The 27,406-nt window shown below is 35.8% G+C and overlaps 1 protein-coding gene and 1 non-coding gene across 5 annotated transcripts in view; both read right to left on the bottom strand.

The window, feature by feature from the left end:
* LOC145259157 (uncharacterized) overlaps positions 1-27,406 on the bottom strand; it is an 83,688-nt gene that overhangs the window by 44,255 nt on the left and 12,027 nt on the right. Inside the window, exons 1-2 of one of the 4 annotated variants that reach the window (XM_080116908.1) lie at positions 23,084-23,101; positions 6,510-6,584 (exon numbers count right to left, since the gene is read on the bottom strand). The exons of 1 other annotated variant lie outside the window; for it this stretch is intronic. The gene's annotated coding sequence lies outside the window, so the exon portion shown is untranslated. Of the gene's footprint in view, positions 1-6,509; positions 6,585-7,157; positions 7,214-23,083; positions 23,102-27,406 lie in introns of those variants that run through there. 2 more of the 4 variants (XM_080116899.1, XM_080116890.1) reach the window with 2 other exon arrangements.
* Positions 22,763-22,834, bottom strand: Trnap-agg (transfer RNA proline (anticodon AGG)). Its single transcript has one exon. It is a non-coding gene; the product is annotated as a tRNA-Pro (tRNA).

Raw genomic sequence — 27,406 nt, 5'->3', positions numbered from 1 at the left:
TGGTAATTTTAGTAGTTATTTGAACCATGTAAACAAACATTAATCCCAACTTTTGGTGGATTTACAAACAAAATAAAAACAAAAATAAACAGTAAATGTTTTTCTATTATATATATATAGAGAGAGAGAGATTACTGCAACTTGTCAGTTATTATTTTATTATCTTTTAAGAAGGATAATATTTTATAGTAAGGGACAAAAGGTGTGGAGTTGTTTTCTTTTCTTGATTTATTTATATTAGTCATCCTTCCTTCCACTTCTTTTACGATCAAACTTGTTATAATTAATTTGTAATATTTATGATTACCCCCCCCCCCACTTTTCTTCCGGTCCAAAATAAAACCTGGTTGCCAAAGAGCAATGCTATTTCATTCTAAATAATAAGTGACCATACAATTCTCTATCTATATAAAAACCAAGTACGGCCAAGGATGGAGTACTGCTGCCACATCTGGGCAGGAGCTGCTAAAAACAGCCTATCCTGCCTAGACAGAGTACAAAATAGACTCCGTGGCTTAGTTGGGGATGCCCTTTTCTCTTACCTGCAACTTCTCTCCCACACAAGAGACTTGCGAGCCTGTCTTTGTTTTATCGTTATTTCCGGGAAGTGCTCGTCTGAGCTTCAATCTCTGCCCCCCCCCTCACCAATCTTTCACGATAAACACCCATCTAGCTGAAACCACTGTCAATAATTTTCCACACTCTTTATCTGTGCCTAAATCAAAACGTAGATTTCATGAACAAAGCTTCTTTCTTAGAAGTGCACGACTGTGGAACTCTTCCGTTTGCCTGTTTCCCCACTTGACTACAACTTGGATGTCTTCAAGTCCAACAGAAACAAATTCCTGATGAACCACCTCCTTAAGTAAGAATTTATCAAGTCTCCAATACTAACGATTACTACGATACTATCACATTGATTACTGTACACTCAATAACCCTTATCCCTGAGTGGCCTCTGGGCCTTGATAAGTGGTGACCACCATGTAAAAAAGAAAAAATGTAGCACGAAACGACCACCAAAACCTATATTACTACAAACTTTCTTACTATGCCAATAACTCTACCCTCAAGTATTTTTCATGCTTACTCTAACTAATGATGCTTGACTCTTTGACAGAAGAGGATAAAAAACCTTGACATATGGTCTTAATACCTTAGTTGGATAACCAATGACCTATAGATATAAAATGAATTAGGAAATTACCAATTAACGAATAATAACAAACAAACTGATTATAAACATTGGATGTCATTAAATAAACAAAGTCATTTTCTTTTTTGTATCACTCACACCTATTCACACTCTACCCTGATGAGGTGCCTCACCACATTTTTATTATGAAACAAAGTTTTTTGCTGTTAGAGAATGAAAGAGAGATGAAGTAGGAAAGAAAAAAAGCAAAAAAACCAATGTTGATGGGAAAAACATGCACACAAGTATAAATATAGAGATCTCCTAACTTGAAAAAAAAAAAAAAAAAAAAAATGAAAATATCTAATTTTGCAGGATTTCAAACTTTTATTTTTTGCAGGATTTTAATCAATTTTAAGTGGATAAAACAAAAGAAATTACTTTCAGACTAGGGGGGGGTACCCGGCGTTACTCGGGTGTTTGGAGGTGTGTGTGTGTTTTTGGGTAAATTAAAACAAAAATCGTTGCCTGGATGTTTGTTTTAAAAAGAAAAAAAAAAAGGTTGGTAGGTATGTAGGAAGAATTGCCCCCGAAGCCTTGACGCGCAGTTGGAAAATAATAAAGTGTAAAAAAAAAACGTGCAACGTTTAACGGAAACATGTTTGAATTTATTTAAGTAAGATTAAGAATTGGCAGGTGCCCATACTATACAGTGCAGGGCAGTATTTTATTTACTGCGGGTCTTTTCGTTTCTTTTTTTTATACGAAAAAGTCGAATCCACATGCGGCGATTGAAGAATGTTGAATATTTAACTTTTGAAAGTCGGGCAAATTAAATAGACAGGCGACCCCCGTTGTTAACTCGTAGAGTAGATATTATGATTTCGACGTGATATAAAAAGTTTTAAGCTGTGAGCCGACTGATCGCTTCTCGGAAAAAAGCCTTTCTCGAACATACACGAAAACGCACACACAAACACACATACAAACATTTTCGTTTTTATATATATAGATGACACCATTTTATTTAAAAAAAAAATAAACGATCTGGAAATCAAATAAATAAGAAATGTTGCGATGAAACTTGACTGAAGCAATTTTTTTTCTGGTTAATTTCAGTTTTTCCAATGTTAAGTCAATTTTATAAAGTGGGGTGAAGACACAATTGGTGGTCAAATTAGTGTTTTTTAAATTTTACCAGGGTATAATTTTGGACCAAATGTAAAGATTAACTTACTTTTTGTTTTTCAAATGTAAATATCATTACCTTAATGAAATAAAATTGTTTTCAATATTATTCAAGTTCAGTTAAGTGTTTTTTCAAAGGCATTCCATCATTAGCAACGTGGTGGGGCAAAATGGGTCGGGTTGTGAACTTGAGATAATCAAGTTACACAGCCCATTTCAGAAGTTCACCAGAAAAACAATTATAAAAACTGTGTGTAATAGAAATCCATAAACCACATTTTGGCACCTGTGCGAGCCTTTCTAGTCTCACACAAAAACACGCATTCACATCTCAAGCCATTTTTCTTGTCATACACATACGCGCACACAAACATACGCACACACATACACACACACATACGTGCACACGTACGCACGATGGGCAACATCATTCCTCTTTGAAGGAAATCCACACATGTGCAAAAGACCACCGGAAACAACTATAAAAGCAAGAGACAAGCTATTTCCTTCCTTTTTCGACTCGCTGAATGGTCGATGGACCACCGGCCCCTTTCAGGGTGAGCACGCCCGCGCACCTCACGCCACCTGCTACTGCGTAGGGCAAGAGCTAACAGACAGTACGTACACTTTATACGCTTTCTCTCTCCATGAACTGGATTGACTTTCTCACTCTCTTTTCCCTTTTGCTTTGGTCCATCAACTAGACAAGTTCACATCCACAGCTAGTGGCCTGAAGACATTTCCACGTGAACAAGTACTAACATGTGCGCGCAGCTTTACTGATGTCAACCCTCTATCTTTTTCTTTGTCTACACGCTGGACTGCCATTTCTCTTTCCACTACATTACTCACTCCTCTTTCCACGCGCGGACATGAACACGAGTTACACCCAAAACATTCATTTTTCAACAGAAAATAAATGACATGTTTATTTTATCCAGCAATTGAGTTTTGTTTCTTCTTTCCATTCGTTTCATTATTTTCTTTTGTAGCGAGTTAGGATATTTATATCCTGGCCCGCAACACATCCTAAAAAATTATATGAATCTGTAAACTGAATACAATAATCTATGCTTGCAGGATACACGCTATTGATTACTTTTTGCTACAAATATACCTCTTATCTATTGCTTATACTGTTGTTTTAGTTGTTTTGTTTCATGGCATATTAACTCTTAAGATTAATTTATGCTGAATCCAGTAATTCTGGAAAAAGATTTTATGCTTCAAGTTATTTAGATCTTCAAATATTTATTTATGATGTCTGGTTTGGTTGTTTTGTATAGGAAAATTTTTGTTTTTAACTTTGCAGAACATGATTGAGTTCTTTGGTTATTTATCTCCTGTGTCACAGTCGAAGTAACAAATACATCTGAACAGTTAGCAGAAATTTCCCAGTGAAACTGAAAAAGCTACAGCAATGGAGATTTGTGATTGATTCATTGCGCCCCACTTGCAACATTGAAATATTATTTGAGTTATAAGAAACCAGGGGTTTGTATTACTGTACACATAGATTCGAAAAAGTTGTCAAAAAACAAATATATAACAAATAAATGTTATCAAAGGCAAGATAAGTTACTTTTCTACCAAACTGGATATATTTTTCGTGTTTTTATTCAACGTAACATGTTTATTCAGCTCGAAAACCATACAGTGTTTACCGATGTATTGGAACATTCAAGATGGCGTCTTATTCTCTCTTTAACACAGTAAGTGTGGGATAAGATGTTATAAATAAAAAACCGGATAAAATACTATTAAAAACTCGCTCAATATATGTTACCGTGACATAGGTTGACATATATTCGGCAGGTTTTAAATAGTATTTTGTATAGTTTTTTATTTATAACACCTTTTCCCAAATTTACCGTGTTAAAGAGGGTGTGAGACGCCATCTTGAATTTTCGAATACATCGGTAAACACTGTATGGTTTTCGAGCTGAATAAACATGTTACATTGAATAAAAACACGAAAAATATATCCAGTTTGGTAGAAAAGTAACTTATCTTGCCTTTGATAACATTTATTTGTTATATATTTGTTTTTTGACAACTTTTTCGAATCTATGTGTACAGTAATACAAACTCGAAACCAGTTTTCTGAGTAAAAAAAAATAATTCGGACATAGCGTAAAGACATATTTTTGTAGACGCTGAAAAGAAATTATTACTATATTCATAAGAGTGGGATCAAATTGCAACATGTAAAATTCAACAAAAAGTTAAACTTTAATCTTCTGTCCAACTCTGCCATAGAAAGAATAATGAAATATTCAAGTATGTTTAACTATAGTTCACAGAATGAAACGGTGTCAAAAAACAAATATGCAACAAATAAATCTTAACAAAACCATTATAATTTACTCTTCTACCTACCCGGATAAGTTTTTTTTATTGGAGGGGGGGGGGGGGTTGAGGGCTAATATATTTTAGTGTTTTTGATTCAAAATAAACTGCATGTCAACTGTTCAGTTAGAATAAAAAACAATCATGACTTTCATAATCACTGCACGAGTGCACGACTGCACGAGTGCACGAGAACCTCTGATAATTACTCAAAAATCAAAAATTAAACAAAATGCTGGTAGAAACATGTTTGATAAATGTCACAAATTGTGCAAGAATGTAATATTCTACCAGTATTTTGTTTAATTTTCGATTTTTGAGGAATTATCAAAAGTCTTTGTTTAATGCTTAGTACAGCCAAGATTTTTTTGTTGTTGTTTTGGTTAAACAGAGTGGCTATGTATGTGTTATATTTTGAACTAAAAACACTTGAAAATATATTAAACACACAAATAAACTTACCCAGGTAGGTAAAAGAGTAATTCATCTTGCCTTTAGTAACATTTATTTGTTGCATATTTGTTTTTTTGCCCTTTTTTGTTCTGTTAACTAAAGTTGTTAAATATTGGGACCCTATGCTAATAAGTAGTGATTGTTAACTAGTATGAAGTTTGATTAGAGTAATAAAGGCATATGTCAGGATAACCTGGTAGCAAACGGAAATAGACCACCTACAGCTACAGCATATTTGTAACGCACAGACATAAAAAAATATGCGTGCGTTTACGAGTACGAAAAAATACAATATTCATTTTCAGCATACCCGAAAACCATAACAAGTCGTCATTTTAATAGTGATTGTTAAGGTGGAGAAAGCAAGTAAAATTTACCAAAAAATCTTTAAGAAAATGATTTCATTTGTTTCCAGAGTAAATACTTATTTTTAAATATTGGAGACGGAATTTTAATCCATATTTAAACCTAAACGGGAGCCACACCCTATCCTTGCCCTCTTAAACAATCCTAATTTTTCGTAACCGAGTTTTTACTGCTTTCTGTCATGGGTTTGTATTATAATACACAGAGGTACGGAAAAGTTGTCCAAAAAAAAAAAAAAAAAAATGCTACCAAAGACAAGAAAAGTTACTTTTGTAACAATTACATTTATTGGGTAGGTTTCTAACACCATTTTGTTTTGTTTCTTATTTTGAATTGATTATCGAATCTTCAAAGACATCGCGGACATTTTTGGGACATTTTTTACGACGTGCCCCAACGTAGTATAAACACCCTTAACCACCCCATGTTAAGAACGGCTTTCGGAATAAACACCTCCAACCTCCCTATATTAAGAACAGCTTTCGAGGTCGGGGGGGGGGTAATTCCGAAAGACGTTCTTAACATGGGGTGGTTAAGAGTGTTTATACTACGTTGGGGCACGTTGTAAAAAATGCCCCAAAAATGTCCGCGATGTCAATAATAAACATGTTACATTGAATAAAAACACGAAAAATATATCCAGTTTGGTAGAAAAGTAACTTATCTTGCCTTTGATAACATTTATTTGTTAGATATTTGTTTTTTGAAAACTTTTTCGTATCTCTGTGTATACTAGCAATATAAACCCACTTAGTTAACCCCCACCACCTATCTCACACAAATTCTACTTTTCCTCAATTTTTAAACAAAATTAATAAGTTTGGTTACGCGTCTCCATTTACCGCAAACTTGCCCGGAAGTAGATGTTCATTTTACTTTATATTTTTAATTAGGAAAAAAAAAACCCAAACAAACAAACATTATTAATATATTATTTCAGGCTGCACATAAAAAAAAGAATAGAATCTCATTGGGAAGGGGGGAGGGTAAAACAAAAACAATAACAAAAAAATCTTACCAGTTCATTTTTTGACCCATTTTTTCTTTCTCTTCTTTTTTTCATCTTTCTTTCTTATCCTCCATTTATTCTGATCTAAAAAAAAAAATATATGGAAAAGTCGTCCAATAAGTTTAAACTTTCAGTATAACACTGGGAACTATTCTTCTTCTAAACCGTTTTCCCCAGGAGAAAGGGGGGTGCGGCGCGGCGGCATAACATCAAAGGATCCTCCTCTCCCCCAATAGAGAAGGAAAAAAAAAAATAACTTAAAAGCAGGAACCTAAAATATAGGTACAATCTTCTAGGAGCCTCCTCAGTCAGTCAACGTTTCTGTTTTTCTTTCTTTCTTTCTCTCTGAGTCACACACACACACACATTTAAATAGGGCCCTCGTTTCTGGATTGGAATGAAATAATGGTTCCATTCGGTTCTAGGAAATCATCCTCCCATGCATTATACCCACTTCGAGAGGCGGGGGGTTGTTTTATAGCCGGTCGCCTGAAAGGGTCCGTCGACGAGTTCAATCACGATACATTTTTCACCCATCTACTACATGCTACTAATTGAGGGAATTGGATTTCCCACTATAAACTTCGTTGCAATTTAAGGTAATCAAATAAAACTTATGCTATCTTGGAAAAGTCAGCAAGTATGGTTTCAGCTTACTCGCAGCCCAAAGGTAGACATTTTTCGGACTAAGTTCTTTAAAACTGAAGCGTGACCTCAATCTTTACACTATAAGGATTTCAGCATACTGAATTAATTCCTCACCCACCTAAAAAGAAATTGCACGTCCTTTCTTTTTCTTTTTTTTTTTTTGTTCCTATTTACTTGCCTCCCCATGAGGGCAGGGTTAGACACAAGGTCGGTTTTTAATGTGGGGAAGATCTAACTCCCCCAAAGGGGCACTCTAGATAGAATCAAAAATTAAAATTGTCTCAGTCATGAAGGATTTCACCACTACTGACCGAAGATAGAAAAGGTGAAGTGTAGCATCAAAACAGTAAACTTTTTTCAACCTTCATAGTTTCCTATAGGGTAAGAGTTCTTCCTTTTTTTTACGAAGGAGTCACCTCTTATCAAGACTCAGATGCCACTCGAGGATAAGGGTTAATGAGTTTACGGTAGTCAATGGGACAATAGCGTAGTAACCGTTAGTAGTGAAATTCTGGTAAATTGGATTACTTAAGCTGACAGCTCATCAAAAACTTGTTTATGTTGGACTTGGAGTCTTCAAGACGACCATATTGTAGTCAGCTGGAAAGCAGGCAAATGAAAGAGTTCCACATGCAGGCAGTTCTAAGAAAGAAGCTTTGTTCATTGAATCTACATTTATGTTTAGGCACAGATAAAGAGTGGGAGAAATTATTGATAGTGGTTTCAGCTAGACGAATGCTTTTTGTGAAAGTTTAGCAAGGAGGGACCATAGATTGGAGCTCAGATGAACACTTGTCATGAAAATAACGATAGAGCAGAGCCAAGCTAGCAACGTCTCTTCTGTGGGAAAGAGGTTGCAGGAAAGAGAAAAGGGCATTTCTCACTAGGTTATGAAGTCAGTTTTGAACTCTGTAAAAAGATGATAGGGTATTTCAAGCAGCCCCTGCCCTTTTCTTCCCTGAAATGTCCTCGGGACCGTCCGGGTGTGCATACGTAACATAATATTTTCAAAAAGTTACAACATGGCAACTTTGAAACCAACGGACAAAAAAGTAACCAGTAAAAATGGCACAAAAGATGCTTTCATCACTCCTAGTATAGAAAGACAGTATGAAGTAAAAGAACAATTATTTCCAATTCCATTTCAGCCTTCATTTTTGAGGTGTGAAAAGTAAACATTGCATCATTTATAATAGCAAAATTGCACTGATAGACAATTTTTAAAGTATTATCAAATAAAACTGAATTAAATGACAGTAAATATTAACATTCAATATAATTCTATATATAATGATTATTATGTCTATATTTTTAAACAATTCCAGCTGCAATTTACTGTATTATAAGCCGATAAAAATGCTAATATGTTCAATTTTGGTGGCAAATGTCATAAACATATACTAATTTCAAAATCATATATCACAAAAACTATTATAAGATCTGGAATTTTGCATGCCTAATTAATATATATTGTAGAATGTTATATCCAAATATCAGTTCTTTATGTCCTGGATATGACGTAAAACTACATCCAGTAACAAGGCCCTGGTGCGGGAGCTCCAGGGTTTTGGGGAAAATGTCACTACCTATTAGTCATTGCAGTGCTGGGTAACCCTTGGACAAGGTGTAGTACCAACTAGCGCCCCCCCCCCCTTCCATTTAGGGTCACAAAAATGCAAGCCTGGTCAACGATGCTCTTGGCGGATGAGGAAGGAATCCCAACGGCTTGTTCAGCGGATGAACCAGCACTGCAGAGCTGACGCAGTCAACAAGGGTGATGTACAACTTGAATCAGGTCTGCCTCAGCCATCAGATGCAGCTGATTGCATGTGTGCAGACTTTCCTGGCCCGTCCTTGCCTCTGTACTTTTGCTTTCAGCGGAGAAGGTGCTAGCAGTACTGGGAAAGCTGCTTATTCCTACTTTGCCTAGGCTGGAAGAGAAGTGAAAGTCCTGTGGCGATGGAGTGAGGGCGTACAGTACAGGTTTGATGGACTGGAAGCCGCGGCGTGATTTCTGCACTCAGGCGATTGGAGTATGATGGCCGTGCTCTTGCTGAAGAGCGACAGCATTGCAAGGCAGCAGCTCCGGTGACCAGGCAGCTCTATTCAGAGGTGCATTGCCTGCCCCGATCTGGGGAGGGTCCTAGAAAAGGTGGACTAAACATTGCTCGTTCACACACACTCCTGGCCGGCTAGCCGCGATCGGCGGGAATCCACAACAGTGGTACGAAGACAAAGAAATCAACCAAGAACCTTACTCTGGCATCGTGAAATATCAGAACCCTGATTGACAATGATGATAGACTGGACCGAAGAACAGCCCTCATCTCTTGAGAGCTGGACCGCTATAAGATTGACATTGCAGCACTACAAGAAACTCGATTTCCTGATCAGGGACAACTAAAGGAAAAAACTCATACCTTCTACTAGTCTGGCAAACAAAGAGAAGCAGGGGTTGCATTTGCAATCTCAAATAACCTTGTGAAAGAACTGGAATCACTACCAACAAGGAAAAGTGATCACCTCATGACAATGAGAATTCACATTGGCAAGCAAAAATACCTGACAATGATCTCCGTATATGCACCAACAATAACAAATGACTTGGAGACTAAAGAACTATTTTATCAGTCTCTTTCTGAGATCCCTGCAGCTGACAAACTCATTGTACTCGGTGACTTCAATGCTAGAGTGGGAAAAGATCATGCAGCATGGCCACAAACAATGGGTAAATTTGGAAAAGGAAAAATGAACTTGAATGGCGAACTGTTGCTATCAAAGTGCTCTGAACACGGACTTGCTATAACAAACACGTTCTTCAACTATCCAGACAAATGGTACTGCTCGTGGAAACATCCGAGATCCAAGCACCCCACTGTTGGACTATGTAAGCACAAGAATAGAAGATCTAAAAGACTTTCGCAGTACCAAAGGTACGAGAGGAGCTGAATGTTGTACTGATCACTACATGATCCGTGCCAGATTCAACATAAAACCAAAGCCTCCTCCGTTCAAGAAGAAAAGACCAAAACCATGAAAGAAACTAAATACCAAATCACTAAAGGACCAAAGTGTGAAAGACAAACTAGCACACAAAATATCTTATAGTCTCACAACACCAACTGGCACCACAGATGAACAGTGGAAAACACTGAAAAATGCTGTGTTCACTTCTGCATCTGAAGTCCTTGGTAAACCAAGTAGGAAACATGCAGACTGGTTTGATGAATCCAACAAAGAGATCATGGTACTCATTCAAAAGAAAAACCTGCTGTTTCAAAAGACCCTGAAAGAAAGATCAAGAGCAGTAAGGGACAAGTACAAAAGTGTAAAATCTAAACTTCAAGAAAACTGCGGAAAATGAAAAACGACTGGGGGACAAAAAAAACAGCTGAAATTCAGAACCTGGCAGATAGAAATGACTCTAAAGCGTTCTTTGCATCATTGAAGGAAGTGTACGAACCACAGGGTGCCTGCTTGGACCCTGTGAAGAGCATTGATGGCAGTGTACTCCATATGGAGAAACACACAATAATGGAGAGATGGAAGAAACACTTCGAACTTCTGTTGAACCCAGAAACACGTGCTGAAGATGTAGCTGATAACATACTTTAACTGCCTATTAAACACCAAATGGATGATTTACCAACAGCAGATGAACTTGACATGGCCATAAAGAGGACAAAGAACGGAAAGGCTGCAGGACCAGACAACATACCACCAGAAGTTTGGAAGCATGGTGGAGCAGCCCTGAGAAGTCAATTACTACAACTTTTCCACAACATCTGGACATCAATAGCAGAAGTTCCCCAGGATTTCAAAGATGCCAACATTGTGATAATGTATAATAGAAAAGGGGACAGGGTGGAATGTGGGAACCACAGAGGAATCTCCCTTCTGTCTGTTGCTGGGAAGATGATGGCCAAAATCCTACAGTATCGACTACAGGACTATAGGACTCAGCTGACGAAATTCTACTGGAGAGCCAATGTAGATTCAGGGCCAACAAATCCACACAAGATATGATCTTTGCCCTCCGCCAATTACAGAAAAATTCCATTGAACAACGTCAACCTTTGTCACTTTTGTAGATTTTAGCAAAGCCTTCGACACAGTTGATAGAGACATGCTTTGGAAGTTACTGAGACGCTATGGTTGCCCACAGACCTTCACAAGAGTACTGCGCAGTTTCCATGATGGCATGACTGCTCGCGTTTGCAGGGGAGATGGATGCTCAGACTCCTTTAGCGTTGGATATGGCATCAAGCAAGGCTATGTTCTCGCGCCAACTCTGTTTACAATCTTCCTTGCTGCTGTCCTGAAACGCATGCCTGAAGAACTTGGTGATCTCTAGATCTGAACTAGAAGTGATGGTGACCTTTTCAACCTCAGACGCTTGATAGCAAAAACCAGGACACATCAGTTATTGATCAAGGAACTACTCTTTGCTGATGATTCAGCACTTGTGACCCACAGCCTCCATGTAATGCAAGATTTAGTGATAGCATTTGCCGAGGCATCCAAGAAATTTGGACTAACAATCAACATCAAGAAGACTGAAGTTTTGATTTAAGACACCTGTGACACAAAGATTAACCCCAGAGAAGTACTTTTGAATGGCACCCCATTGGCGGAAGTTGAACAGTTCACCTACCTGGGCAGTACCATTACGAACACTGGAAAAATCGATGAAGAACTGGAGAAGAAAAGCTGAAGATCAGATAGTTTGGAGAAGTGTGGTATCAGGTGTAGCTGATGCCATTAGAGATCAAAGCATTGCTGCTTGGAAAGCAAAAAGAGCGCGACTACGGGCACCACTCCTGGATTTTCTGCCATCAGGTGTCACATCTGTGGTCAGAGTTTCAGAGCTCCGATCAGACTCACATCGCACTTTCAACACGGACACTAACTGACCTCCGCATCATCGTCGAAATTGACGAACTGCCCAAGAGAGAGAGAGATTGTAAAATGTTATATCCAAATATCAGTTCTTTACACTAAGAACTTCTTAAATAGTATCCTCAAGAAAATGTAATAATTTTATGTAGTATTTTTCACTTTGTTTACCATGGCGATTTAATTAAGTAAACGTGGGTGTTTAAGATCAATTTCATTTTAATAAAAGTAAAAACTGCATGTTATCAACAATAGAGTTCTTTATACAATTGGCATTTCTTTGCGATTCTGTTGAATTCTTCGCTTGGCACTGATCACATTCGTCCATTAGAGGTGGTTCCCTCAACCCCTTCCCCAGTCAAACACATATAGAGAAAAAACTTCAGTTGTTCTTCAATGCTCGTGACACAAATCACTTGTTTTGCATTGTTTATTAAATTGTTATATGAAAGCATGAACTAGTTAGAAAAACACCTTCTCCTCCACATGTTAAGAAAAAAAAAAGTTCTCTGCATAAATACTATTGTTTTTTTTTATTATTGTTTTAACATCTTTATTTTATTTTTGTATTGGTTTTGTTCAAGTTAGTGCTATGATTGTTTACAAATGATTTATTTTTGGTTTGTGCAGACCATTCTGCTTTATGTTAAATGCTCAGAAAAATTGCCTTTTGATGAATGTTTATCAGTTTTAAAATAAGCAAATGAACTTGGCTGTTTTTCAGAATAACAGAATATGAAAACATTAATCAGAAAGGAAAACATTAATCAGAAAGGACTTTTTCGTGGCATATATGTGAAGCAGAACAACTCGCACAAACCGGAAATTTTTAATAAGAGATTCATTCATTTTTTTTCATATGAAAATTTGCAATGCTATAAAATTCCTAACTTAACAACTTACCATTGGGGATTTGTTAAAAAAAATTGTCCAGTTATTGAGTCCATTTTAAGAAATCACCAAAGAAGCAAATAAAAAAACTTCAATCATATCGATGATAATATCTACACTTTTAGATTTTAAGTTATTTCTGTCAAAAGTTATCCAATCTAATTCTGATATTTCTGACTTTAGTGGAATTCTTACCACTGTTGAACAATTCAATGAATCAATGGAAACAAGATTTTCATCCTATCTAAATGATAAAAACTTGTGTTTACTTTCCTAGATCCAAGATTCACATTTAAATTTCCAAAGAATGACATGGAAAACACTAAAAACTGGATTCTACATCTTCTACTTTCTACTGATGATAATGAAGCAGAATCAGCAGGTTGCACTTCAAGCTTTGTTGAGAATCAAGAAGATCAAAGTGAAAGTACAACTGTATCTCTTTCAAGCCTGTTTGAAGAATTAGCTTCAAATAAGCCTACAGTAACAAATCAAAACTTAGAGCAGGTAGAAGATGAGTTAAACCTGGAAACTCCAACTACAACAGAAATACAAGACTCACAATCTAAACTGAAAGGGAGTAAATCCCTTATGTTTAAGTGCATAAAAGAACTTGATCATTACGTAGTTTTACAACTACTTGCAAGAGGCGATGATCAATTTCAGTGGTGGAAGTAGACACAGGAGACCTTACCATTACTGAGTAAACTGGCTTCAAAATATTTAAGTGCACAACCTTCATCTTGGAGGGTGAGAGGTTCTTTAGTACAGGTGGTAATGTGTATGAATCTATGAGGAACAGGTTGTGTCATGAGAATAGAGAAAGTCTAATGTTTCTACATTACAACTTAAAAGTATTCAACTTTAAAGACTGGAGAGACTATGAGAGCAGAGGAGGCAGGCAGCTAAAATAGAAGAGGAAGTAGAGCAGCAGCAGGTGCAGAACTTCAGCTTATAGTTATTCACTTAAAGAATTACAATTTGTACTTTGTAGTTGGTTTGTAATTTCTTTTACTATATAATTGTTTAATTATATTCATTTAATTAGAAATCGTATTCTATAATTTTATTTAAGACAAAAAGCCATAATAGTAGCCAAACACTTAAATGTTAAGTTAAATTAGCAATTACTATGTTAATGTGTCAAAGCTATCTGATGAATCATTTGGCAGTGAGGAAATTATTTAAATTTAATAGGAAAGAGAAAAATAAATAATCTGCAAATTTGTCGCAAAGTGGGCGATTAGGCCAATTACTGATTACTTGCCAATTAATCGGTATACCCTTATTTGAATTGCGAACTTTCATTGCTTGATAAGAATTTGATGTCATGTTTTATTACAGCTTTTTTGATTGGTTGATTTAAATTTGAACCCCACGTGTGCGGAATGTTCACACCAAAAAACTTTAGTTTGCATCTATTTTTCTTAGAGGATGGACAGGTTTTTTCGTCTCTCCTTCTTTCATGCACAGACTCATTAATTTAAGGGCAATTGAAGCCTTTTCTTCTCTCCTCTAAGAGACTATTCTACCTAACTAATTAGGTTTCATTCCTTGACATAGTATTGTCTCCTTTAAATCAGCTAATAATGTTGATATCGTAATTAACTATTCGGCAGAACCAAATGCCTACTCTATTAGAATCATAATTAAATCGATCATTTACCAAGAACTTTCAAACTCTACTCAGCTGAGATTTAACTAACACGTTTTATGAAGCACCACCTACTAGACTCAGCCAAGATGCAAAATGACGCAATGATTTTGCAACCTAGAAGAAAGATGACTGGTTTTATTATACCGGGTAAGTTTGCCTTTTGTTCGTTGTGTCAATTTCTTCTCTGCCAGTCAGTTCTAAATTATGTGAGATTAAATTTCTCACATGAAATAGTACAAAATAGTTCCAGGATGCAGGGGTTAATACCATGCAGACGGTAAATTTGCAATGGGTTTTAATATCAGATTCGTTGTCAGCGATCCTGAAAACCCCCTAAAAGACAAATTAGAGTCGTCAGTGTTCTGTTGTAGTTAAAGGTAATATATACCAAAAAAAAAACAAAAAAAAAACACTGTCAATTATTATTTCAAAAATGTTTAAAAAAATACTCTCTCCAAAAAAAAAAGTGTTATATTTTAATCTATTCATAAAGAATACCCATTTTATTTCCACAATAACAATGAAAAAGAGAAAAAAAATCTGATATATTATTTTTTACCGAAAAAAAAAAACAAAATACAAAAAAGACAATAAAAAACACAAAATTACAACTGGCGAATAATCTTTTGTTTTATTAAACTATAGGACTATTAACATATGTCAAAGTACAAACAACACAAGTACTAAAATTCAATTTTATCAATAACTAGCAAGAAGATCCAACATTGCCCGGCATTAAATGAGAATCAACGAATATTCCCCATCATACTTTTATTATCATTGAAATCGGTGGAATTACTCATTTTTCAATTAAATCGATCGATTGCCTGCTCTAGTTGTGGACTCAGTGTGTTGCACCGAGATGAAACTTCACATGCATTCTCGCAGTGACAGTACATTGTAGTCTACATTGCACTGTAGAGAATCTGTTGATTTTATAAAATTATCTGTAAATAATAGCTTCACTTAAAGTTTAAAACTGAAAAGTCAGGTATTATGTTTCCATTGTGTTCTAAACAGAAACATTCATTTTGAATGTGCCACGGTCTAATCAAAGACACGACTGTTGATTTTATATGTTGGGCTCTTCATCTTGTGTTGCGATAAAACTTCTCTATGCACTTGTGATGTCAGGCTTTATAAGGTTTTAATGTTGTTAAAAATTGAACTGGTCCTTCTTTAATTGGATTTTACAATTATTGATAAGCACTCAGATGCAAAACCTATTGAAGAACCCGCCCATGCACATAAAGTGGTAATGTCACTACATAGGGTTTGTCGGTGATATGAAGAAAATTAAGGCGTTAAAAATGTTTCTTATCTCAAACATTATTACATGAGGAGTCATTTCATGTAAAAAAAAATTTATTTTATCCATAGAAACTCAAGAAATGCACGGTTTAAGTGTGTAAACATTCAATGAAAGGATTTTGCCAAATTTATTTGTGCCACATAAATTCATAAAGAGACAAACTAAACAGATTAACAATAATTCCGTCAATTTGTTCCGTTTTGACTCAATCTTAGTTTTTGATCACAAGGTCAAGGCTGCTTATTAGTCACCAAAATGACAACTGGACAGCCATATTGATTTTTTATTCATTGAATGTTTACACATTTTAACCATGCATTTCTTGAGTTTTGATGGGTAAAATAAATTAACTTTTGGAGGACCTGTGTGAGAATGACCACCCACTAAGAATGCATGTTTTGCACCTTTATTTAACTTTTTTCCAACGATTATCATAGCTTACGATGGAGGAGAAATCCTTCACGACTGAGACAATTTTTATTTTTGTACCTTTTCTCCACGTTAAAAAACAACCCTGGTGTCTAACTCTGTCCCGTGGGGAGGCATAGTAAATAGGTATTATAGCTTACAGACTTAAGTATCATAATAGAAGAAAAAAATTTGAAAAAAAAAATTTAATGACTTTTAAGAAGAGGGTTCACTTTCTCGTTATAACATTCTATTTGATTGCTACCTGACTTTGTTGGAATTTTATTCTTTCTTCCTCTCTTTTTCCACTTTTTCTTCTTTCTTACTTTTCTATCTTTTTCTGATGATGATGATAATGATTTTTGTATCACATGACTGAATTGCAATTGTTGATTGGTTTTGGAAGTTCCCGCTTGTTTTTGAAGATGGCGATATTTTCGTCAGTTGAGGATTCGATGTCCGATGGTGCGGACATATGAACTTTGTCTCCATCAATAAAGACATAAAATTAGAATAGTTTTAACTGGACTTTAAAACAGTTGGAAATCAGGAAATTTGGAGAAACTGACCAAGTGAAAGTTATGTTTTATCCTGATGTTGTGACTCGACAATAAACACGGCAAAGAAGAAGACATGTCAGTAAAGATATAAAAATCCAAAATATTCCAGTATAGGAAGATAAAGACAGAACATTTCTTCTAACAATGGAGAAATTGCTTATGGCCTAACACGAGGTCGTAATGTTGTATGGCTAAGTATAGCCGGATTACAAAAGGAGAGTCATTTTTGGTGTGAACAAGAAAGGAAATTCCGTCAAGCTAGATGGAGAAGACTCAGCTGCTGAAGAGACAAATCTATGGGAATTACCAAAAGACCTTCGAATGAACATTTGTGGGTATTTTCGCCATCTGCAAAGAACTTACACGGATTTGTTCGCCCTGATAAAAAAGAGATATCAGACAGTTAAAGAGAAGCTACTTCTGTTAGCTTATTTTTGTACACACATAAAAAGATAAAATGGTCGACCATTGTAAAAAGTATTTCAGTAAGTGTTTTCTTTCTTTTTCTTTTTTCTTTTAATTACATTTTCACCCCAAACAAGGCACATTGCCACTTTGATGAAGGGGGCTACTATTAGGGACACATGCTACAGGGGTACTAAGTGGGGAGTTGGGCAGAAAGATGTCGGTTCATGTTACACTTGAACTTCTGCATGTCAGTACAGTTGGGGAAGCAGGAACTTGGCAGGAAGTTCCAAAGTCTAGCATTTCTGGGGAAGAAACTACTCGAGTAGAAGGCTCTCTTACATCTAGGGATCACTACTGTGAAGGGGTGGGATTTTACTGTTTGTCGGGTTTGTCGGGGGTATTTATGTAGAGGGGGTACAAGTGCTTGCAGTTCGTCGTAACATTCACCGTTAAAGTGTTTGTAGAACAGGCAGAGGGATGCTATATTGCGTTGATGAGACAGAGGCTGAAGCTTGGATGACAGTTCAGGACCTATTAGGTTGGCGACTCTTTTGAACCTTGTCTAGGAGTGAGAGACTAGTAGCAGATGCACCGGGCCAAATATGACAACAATACTCCATACATGGGCGAATAGTGGCCTTATAGATATACAGGATACTTTCAGGTGTTAGTAGCTTTCTAGCACGGTAGAGAGAACCTACCTTTTTCGCACAGCGGTCCTGGCAATGCTCTCAATATAATTGTTCCAACTCATGTTTTCTGTGAACGTTAGGCCAAGGAGTTTAAAAGATGCGCTTTCAGATAAAGAGTCTTTGGCCATTGCTATTGGTGGTAGAGAAGGTTTCTTGTAGTTATGGAAGGAAACAAGTTTAGTCTTGGCAGCATTGAATGTGACCATCCATTTTTGTCCCCATTCCACTACAGATTGGAGGTCATCCTCTAGTGTTTCTGCCATTTCTTTAGATATGTGTTCATTTGTTTTCCTGTCGTGTCTGTTATAGAGCGTGGTGTCATCAGCACATATACCCATCTCACAGACAATTTTGTCAGGGAGGTAATTTATGAATATTAGGAATAATAGAGGTCCAAGGATAGACCCCTGAGGCACTCCCGAATTTATATCATATTGCTTGGATGTACGGCCATCGAGGACAACCTAGATTTTTCTCTTGTCTAAGAAGGATTTAATTGTTAAGTATTCTTCCAGTGATACTGTATGATCTGATTTTCCTGAGAAGACCTTCATGCCATACCCTGTCAAAAGCCTTAGATATATCTAGAGCTACTACTCTACCCTCTCCTGCTTTGTCAAGTGAATGGTATATACACTCGGAGATTACAGTTAGAATGTCTGCTGTGAAACGGGCTTGCCTAAATCCATATTGTTGGTCGGTCAGAAGTTTAGCATCTGTAAGGTGATGAACTATAGCTTGGTCAATTATGGACTCAAATATTTTGGCAAAAAGTGGGAGGAGGCTAATGGGGTGGTAATTTACTGGGTCAGTTCTTTTGCTAGAATTCTTGAAAACTGATACCACAGAAGCAGTTTTCCAGCAGGCAGGAAAGCAAGATTCATTAAAGCATTTGTTGTAAAGTTTGGAGAGCATTGGAGCTACTTTGGCGGAGCACTTTTTTTAATAGCACAGCCGGGATGGGACCAGGTCCATATGCTTTTGCAGTGTCAAGATTTTTTATGATAGCATGCACCTGAGAACGGGTGATTTTCAGATTGTCAAGTGTGGCATCTGTCCGCAAAGGAAAGTCTGGGATAGGGTGGTTAGCAGAGTCTAGTGTGGAGTTGGAGGCAAACCGACTGGCAAGCATGTTAGCCTTCTCGGTTGCCGGGCAAACAAATTCATGATTGTTAGATAGTGGAGGAATTGTTGATTGCCCATTATTTACTACACTGTTGTAGATTTTCCAGTCACGGGTTCCTAATTTCTGTGCTTCAGTTGCTGTTTTGAACCATTCAGTGGTCTCGTGGTCTCACTTGCACACTGTTCAGCAGGAAATGAAAAGATATTTCGCCATGGGACGTCTCTAATGAGATCCATGATGGCTTCCCAGTCAGCCTTTTTATAATATCTCGTTGTTTTGAGCAATAGCTCTTCCATTTTGGCTCTAGAGTTTAGGATGATTTCAACTATTATCACTACATGATCAGCATTCCCAAGTGGGCTGTGGGCGTTCGTAACACAATCATCAGGAACTGTGGTCAGAAACAGATTTAAAAGTGATGCGTGTTGTTCTTGCTGGTCAGAGGAATGGGTTGGAAACGTAACCGTCTGTGTTAGGGAATGAGATATAGAGAGAAGCTATGTATTGTGGTACCAGCAGCGTCTGTGTAATTAGAGAATCCAAGCCAGTTACTGTGGTGGACATTGAAGTCACCAAATACATGAACTTGTGCACTAGTGTCGAGGGAAAGTGCTGTATCTATGCTGTCAGAGACTTTGTTTATTAGGGCACAGTCCTGGATCGAGGGAGAGCGGCAGAGAAAATAAAAGTAACTAATGTTATGTTGCATGTTAAGTCTAAAGCATATAAAGGCTTGATCGTCTGATTCTAGTTTTCTTTCTCTAGTTAGGGGAGACTGTTTCGAATATAGACTCCAAGCCCGTGCATATGTCTGTCAGAGTCCTTACGGAACAGTGGGAGATATCCGGGCATGTTAAAGTAGTTAGAGGCGATGGAGGAGTGTAGGTTAGTCTCACTTAGTGCTAAGATATCCGGGGTGTTTGTTAGGAGAAATGCTTCAACATCATTTAAATTAGTTCTAAGTCCACGAATGTTCTTTCTATCTATCTCTCTTTCCTTCTATTCTGCACTCTCTGCATTTTGTTATAGTTACTTTAGGCCTGTTTGACCATGCTAAATGGAAAAATTTAGCAGTTACAGACACGAGTGAACATTTTTCATCTCCTTCCTTTTTTCTTTTTTTCAATTATTTTGTATTAAAGATTGTCGTTTCTTGCTTCTTTCATGTTTTTATTGTTGCATTTTTTTTTCTTTATGTACCTTGGTAACTATGATCCGCGGATAACCGCTGTTGAACATAGCAGAAAATTTTCTGCATAACTTACTGTCCATTTCTTTACCGACGTGTCACGTGATTAGAACGTTATAACAAGAAAGTGAACCTCCTTCTTAAAAGTCATTAATTTTTTTTTTTTTTTCAGAATTTTTTCTGCTAATATGGAAGTGTGTAATCTATTATAATAATTTTTTTTTTTTTTTTTTAAAGGTGAAAAACTAGCATTTTTAGGGGGTGGACACTCTCATACAGGTCTGCCCTTATATCACCTGCAAACCTTATCTAGCGACATTACCCATAAAGTATATTTGTGTGAAATTTAAAAAAATCAGCCTAGCCGTTTCAGAGTATATAGGGAACACACACACACACACACACACACACACAAAGTTCCTTTTATATAATAGTAAATTAGATTTTAGTGATTGAAATAGGATTCTACCGTAACCAAATGAGTTTAAGAGGGTACTAGCACTTATTGATCCGCGCAATTTTTAAATAGTATTTTCAAATTTAATAACATTTTTATGATATCTGTTTTTGGTAAATATCCAGATCCGCTACTACAGAACACCGACCACTCTAATTTGTTTTTTTATAGGTAATTGAGGTCGCTGACAGCGAATCTGATAGTCAAACTTGGGGCAAATTTACCGTTTGCATGGTATTTACCCCTGAACCCACGAACTACTTTCCACCATTTTGCAGCTTCCGTTTACGCTGTAGCATAAACGACGGCTTCACCAAGCAAACTACGTTGGGGGAGGGGATTTTTTTTTCCAGGACATAGAATTTTCTAATTTTCAAAAATACATTATAGCACTTTTTGGGTGGAAAATTTAAAATTAGCTGAAAAAGAAATAAAACAAGAAAAGGAAAGCACTCCAAGTTGGAGTGGGGGGGGGATAATTTATCTGTTTTTTTCTTTTTACCTGGAACATAGAATTTTCAAATTTTCAAAAAGTAACGCACCGACATTTACCAATTAGAACACCATTTAACATTTTCCAAAGATTTTACTGTTTACATTGGGGGCACGAGCGGGGGGAGGGGGAAAAAGATACAGTGTTTACCGATGTATTGGAAAATTCAAGATGGCGCCTCACTCACTCTTTAACACGGTAAGTTTGGAAAAGGTGTTATAAATAAAAAACTAGAAAAAATAATATTAAAAACCCGCTGAATATATGTCAAGCTATGTCACGGTAACATATATTGAGCGAGTTTTTAACAGTATTTTATCCAGTTTTTTATTTATAACACCTTTTCCAAAACTTACCGTGTTAAAGAGGGAGTCAGGCGCCATTTTGAATTTTCCAATACATCGGTAAACACTGTATGCTTTTCGAGCTGGATAAACATGTTACATTGAATAAAAACACGAAAAATATATCCAGTTTGGTAGAAAAGTAACTTATCTTTCCTTTGATAACATTTATTTGTTATATATTTGTTTTTTGACAACTTTTTCGAATCTATGTGTACAGTAATACAAACCCCAAAAAACAAATTAGAGCGGTCGGTGTTCTAGTAGCGGATCTGGATATTTACCCTGTTTTTATTAAACTATAAGGTTAAAGTATAGAATAGGTACAAAACACCCTCCCCCTCCCCATGTTAAGAATGGCTTTATAAATAATAACGTAATTATTTCAGCACGGATCAATAAGTGCACTAGTACCAAAAAGAGATTAAAATTTAAAAAATACGTAGAAAAATAATGATATTCAATTGTGGTTATCTTTACGATTACTGTTTCCACTTCCCTTCCGGTTGTTCCCCCTTATGTTAAGAATGCATTTTCTAATTTTCTAAATCAGAATATTATTTAGAAAAGCTCTTTTTAAGATGGGAAGTGGGGCTTTCTTAAATTATTCTGTATTTTCAATTAACCATTTTATATAAAAAAAAATACCGTAAAAAATTAATTAAAAACGAAAGAAGATAACCTGAATTGTTTATAAACATAATAATTATTTTAAGTTTTCCGTCGAAATGTTTCGTGTTATTTTACAAATAACTATTCAGCACTTATGCATAATAGCTTCCCTGGCAAAATTGTACGATAACTGATAAGGGGAGGCAATCATTGAATTTTATGTAAATCTTGAATAAGAAATTAGATGAAGGTTGTGAAAATTTTTGTTAATCAAACATAAATAACCCAAAATTCCGATAACAAAGCATTACTTTAAATAAATATAAATTCGATTTAAAAAAAAAATAAAAATAAAAATAAAAATGAAAATAAACACTAGACTTACACACAAAAATAAATAATTAATAGAATATTTATTGAATTAAATAATGTGTGAAAACTCACCCAAGATAAAAATATGAATGCTACTGGTGTTCCGGGAGGCTATTATGCATAAGTGCTAACTAGTATTTAACAAATTATTATTCATTAATTCAAACTATGAACAAACAAATCTTTACAAAAAATTTGGGCTCGTCCGGGATTCGAACCCGGGACCTCTCGCACCCTAAGCGAGAATCATACCCCTAGACCAACGAGCCGCTTACGACAATGGCCGGCAGATTTTTACTTTTTATACACAAGAGAGATAAATAGGAACCATGGAAGTTAAATATTTTCGAATTTATAAGTTTGGGGGAAATTTAAAACTATTAGCACAATTTCTGATGCATTGGGTATTTTTTCTTATAATTCTCATGAAGAGTTTATCATACAGAATTAGTCCTCATTCGTTAGGAGAGAAAGAGGAAGCAGGTGTTTAATTTATTTTTTTTTTTTTTGGTACTTACATTTTGCTTCTGTTATTTATTTCCATACCAATGATAATACAATAGATTTTAGTTAAAGAACGTATGCAAAAAATATTAAAAAATGTCGGAAATGTTCTCCTCTCTTTACAAAAATAAAGATCTACTTCCGTTGTTTAGACGACTATCCGTGGAAAGATGGCATGTCGAAATGAAATAATAAAAAAACTAGTTACTAAAAATTATATTCTTGAAATAGTGCTCATATTGACTTAATAAAATTAGAGCAAAGAGTTAGAACAACCGATAGGCGACCACAAAAAAGTAAACTTTGGTTCCTGAAACAGAAGACAATAATAATAATAATTAAAAAAAAACACTAGTAATTTTATTATACCTATGTCTCCAATTGACTGTTTTTTTGTTTTTTTCGGTTGCTTAACCTCGAAAATGATTTCTAACCCAAACAAAAAACACTCGATTGGAGAAAGGAACTGATTTTATAAAATTACCAAAACATTTTCATTATTTACATTGATTGTTTTTAAAGGGTTGTTGTTGTCGTTGTTGTTGTATTTGTATTATTATTATTATTATTATTATTATTATTATTATGTAGTTGTAGTAGTTATTGTTTTTTACTACTGTGATTTTAAATACGGCATAATCACGTTGATACATCGGTTCTCCTTATTACCGAAGTTAAGCAACGTTGAGCTTGGTCAGTACCAAATGGGTGACCATTTGGGAATACCAGGCGCTGTATATAGGAGGACGTCGACACCTCCTTGCAAGAGCCCGCAAAAACCTAACGTTATCATTTTCTATGACGGGTGATATACATGCGACTGTGGACTGCTTGTGAATTTTATATTCCCATGAAACTTCCTCCTTTGGAGGAAGTTGGTTACGGATTAATACTGTTTCGGTACGAACTACTGTGATTAAGAAAACGAACTACTGTGATTAAGGAAACAAACAACCAACAAACAGTCACGCATAGAATTTATTTGCTTTTATGAATAGTTGTATTCTTCCAGTTGCTTTTAACAAATTTTTCTTTAGAAAAATAATAATTAAAATGGCAATTCGGAAGCTTAATTCATTGTTCTTAAGGAGGTAACTCTCTTTTACTAAAGTTGTTGAAAAAAAAAAGATTTTTCTTAGAATTGCTTGAATGTTTTGTTTAAGAAAAATTACAATATTGTCGCATTTGACCTTTTTGTTATTAATGTTATAAAACTTTCTTACATTAAATAAAGTAGTTGGAAAAAAAAATTTTCTTACTATTCTTAGTAAAGTAGTTATCTCCCTTAGAGGACTGAGTTAAGCTTCCGAATTGTCATTAAAAAATATATACAATACAACAATGTAATTAAAATACAAAGAAAATATCGTTTCCGTGACGGTTACTGTTTCAGAAATCAGAGTTTAATTTTGTGTGATCCGCTCTCGGAGGTTGTAAATGGTGTTATATTGTTACTTCTGGCACCAGATGTATGTTGTAAACCTCTGACGTCGGTAGTTATATCGTCGTCACAAGGTATTGTATCTCAATACCCGATAACGACGGTCACAATAACAAATTTAGCGTATGGTAGCAAGAAAGATAGACAGAGTATTAAGTTAAATATTTGGACCTTTCCTTGGACCTTTATTATTCCTGATATTCATAAATGACCTCCCTGATAAAATTGTTTCGGAGATGGGTATATTTGCTGATGACACCACTCTCTATAACAGGCACGACAGGAAAACAAATGAACACATATCTAAGGAAATGGCAGAAACAGTGGAGGATGATCTCAAATCTGTAGTGGAATGGGGACAAAAATGGATGGCCACATTCAATGCTGCCAAGACTAAGCTTGTTTCCTTCAATAATTACAAGAAACCTTCACTACCACCAATAGCAATGGCCAAGAACAAATTACCTGAAAGTACTTCCTTTAAATTCCTCGGCCTAACGTTTACAGGCAACATAAACTGGAATAGATACATTAAGAGCATTGCCAGGACCGCTGCGAAAAAGGTAGGTTCTCTCTACCATGCTAGAAAACTACTTCCGCCTGAAAGTATCCTGTACCTCTAGAAGGCCACCATTCACCCATGTATGGAGTACTGTTGTCACATTTGGGCTGGTGCATTTGATACTTGTCTCTCACTCCTGGACAGGATTCAAAAGAGAGTTGCCAATCTGATAGGTCCTGAACTGTCATCTAGGCTTTAGCCTCTGTCCCATCGACGAAATGTTTCATCCCTCTGCCTGTTCTACAAGTATTTTAATGGTGAATGCTCTGACGAATTACAAGCATTTGTACCCCCTCAACGTGAATACCCTCAACAAACCCGACAAGCAGCTAAATCCCACCCCTTCACAGAGATCCCTAGGTGTAATAAGGTCTTCTACTCCAGTAGTTTCTTCCCCAGCACTGCTAGACTTTGGAACTCCCTTTCAGGATTCTTCTTTCCCAACTGTACTGACATGCAGAAGTTCAAGTGTAATGTGAACAGACATCTTGCCACTCATCTCCCATCATAATACCCCTGCAACTTATGTCCCCAATAGTAGCCCTCTACATCAAAGTAGCACTGTACCTTGTTTGGGGTGAAAATTGAATAATATAAATAAAAATTTATTGAAAGATACAAAATGGTTGAAAATGTCTCTTGTTGATAAGAAGTTTCTGAGAAGAGAATAACAAAGTCCTTGTTATTAAGGTTTGTTAGAGTGAAAATAATTAGAAACATCTCTTGTTGACAGGATGTCTCAAGATGAAGTTGTTAAAGTGTGAATAATTTGAAATGTCTCATGTTGCTAGGATTTCCGAGAAAAAGAAAATAAAGTCCTTGTTATAAGGTTATTGTTGCCGTCGGTGGGTGAACAGCCCCTGCCGGAAAGGGCAAAGACGTTTGAGTTAGTTGCCGCTGCTGCTGTTAGAGAGAGAAAGAGTAATCCATATTAGTCATCACATCTATCTCCATTACCACTGCTGTTCAGCTGATGCGGCGAGCTCTTATTTACTGCGCATGTGAGCGTAGTTGTAGACACATTGTTCAGGTGTGAAAAATAGAAAACTTTTGCTGTCAGATGTGTCATAATGATATGGTTAGCCTTGTTGTAGGGAAATGTTCGTTTCCCTGATTCCACATTTGTTTTATTTCGATTTAAACCTGGTGTGTCTGTGAATGAATTTAGATTAAGTTTGTCACTTGTAGTCCTTTTATAAATATTTATATCACATATATTTGTATCCCATCTGTCGAAATCTCCTGGCCTCCGCTTTCTTAGCATAGTTATTTCCTTGGGCAATGTGTTTTGCCCGATAAGTTTTTGCTATAATGAACTATGTATCATAGTGGTAGGATGGGTTCGAAAAGCATAGTTTTTGACAACTTAATGTGCCATTAACAATCAATCGAATATTGCATTTAAGTATAGGTCAGTGCCATTGTCACTTATGAATTGATGCTATAGTATCAGTAGCTGCTCTTGAAGTTTGGGTGTCTTCACTCCTGCTGATTAAATCTGTGTTTTGTTTACATATCATTGTAGGCTCGATGAAGATCTTATATTTCACAATATAACAATGGTTACCAGGTTTATATATATATATATATATATATATATATATATATATATATATATATATATATATATATATATATATAGCCAATATTGTGAAGAAAATCCAGAGAGATGAAAGACTTTTGAAAACACGAAATTCGCAAGCCAGAACACTTACTTTTGAATGGATTTCTCGATTTAATGTATAGTTGCATAAGTGATCATCTAGTGTGCCATTAGGGCTGATAGAGGCCTTCTCCAAGTAGTGACTGAGGCAAATCAAGAATTTGAGAGAATAGCGGTTATTCTTATCACTGTATTGATTGAAAAGTTCTTATAAGTTCCATGACAGGAATTGAGTCGAATTCATAATTTCTTTTAAAAGTTCATAACTGGGAATTAATTCAAACTCCCCACAGAAAGCATGAGTTTCCAAGAATGCTTTCTGAAAAGCTTCCTTGAATTAGAGACGAATGTTATATGTCCTTTCACATCGAAACATAACTGGAAGCTTATTTAGACGCGTCTTTTCAAAATGAAACAATACGCGTTATACATGCGAATAAAAAAATTAAAAAAACATTCAAAAGTAACTCCCGAAATCAACAGTGGAATTTTTCCAGATGATACAAATTCCAACACACTCCTCAAAATGGAACAAAAAAAGCAATGAATATTCATTACTTATTTTTTAAACTTTTGCAAGAAGATGTTCTTCCACTATCAATTCTTCAAATTAAATTTGAACTTTCCTAACAAATTTTGTTTTAATCATAATTAATTTGTTTTAATTAGAG

Source organism: Euprymna scolopes, chromosome 3, assembly GCF_053919585.1.
Source record: "Euprymna scolopes isolate OS-2025 chromosome 3, ASM5391958v1, whole genome shotgun sequence".
Lineage (NCBI taxonomy): Eukaryota > Metazoa > Mollusca > Cephalopoda > Sepiida > Sepiolidae > Euprymna > Euprymna scolopes.
The sequence above is the reverse complement of the archived record's forward strand: the minus strand, read 5'-3'. Positions and strand labels throughout refer to the sequence as shown.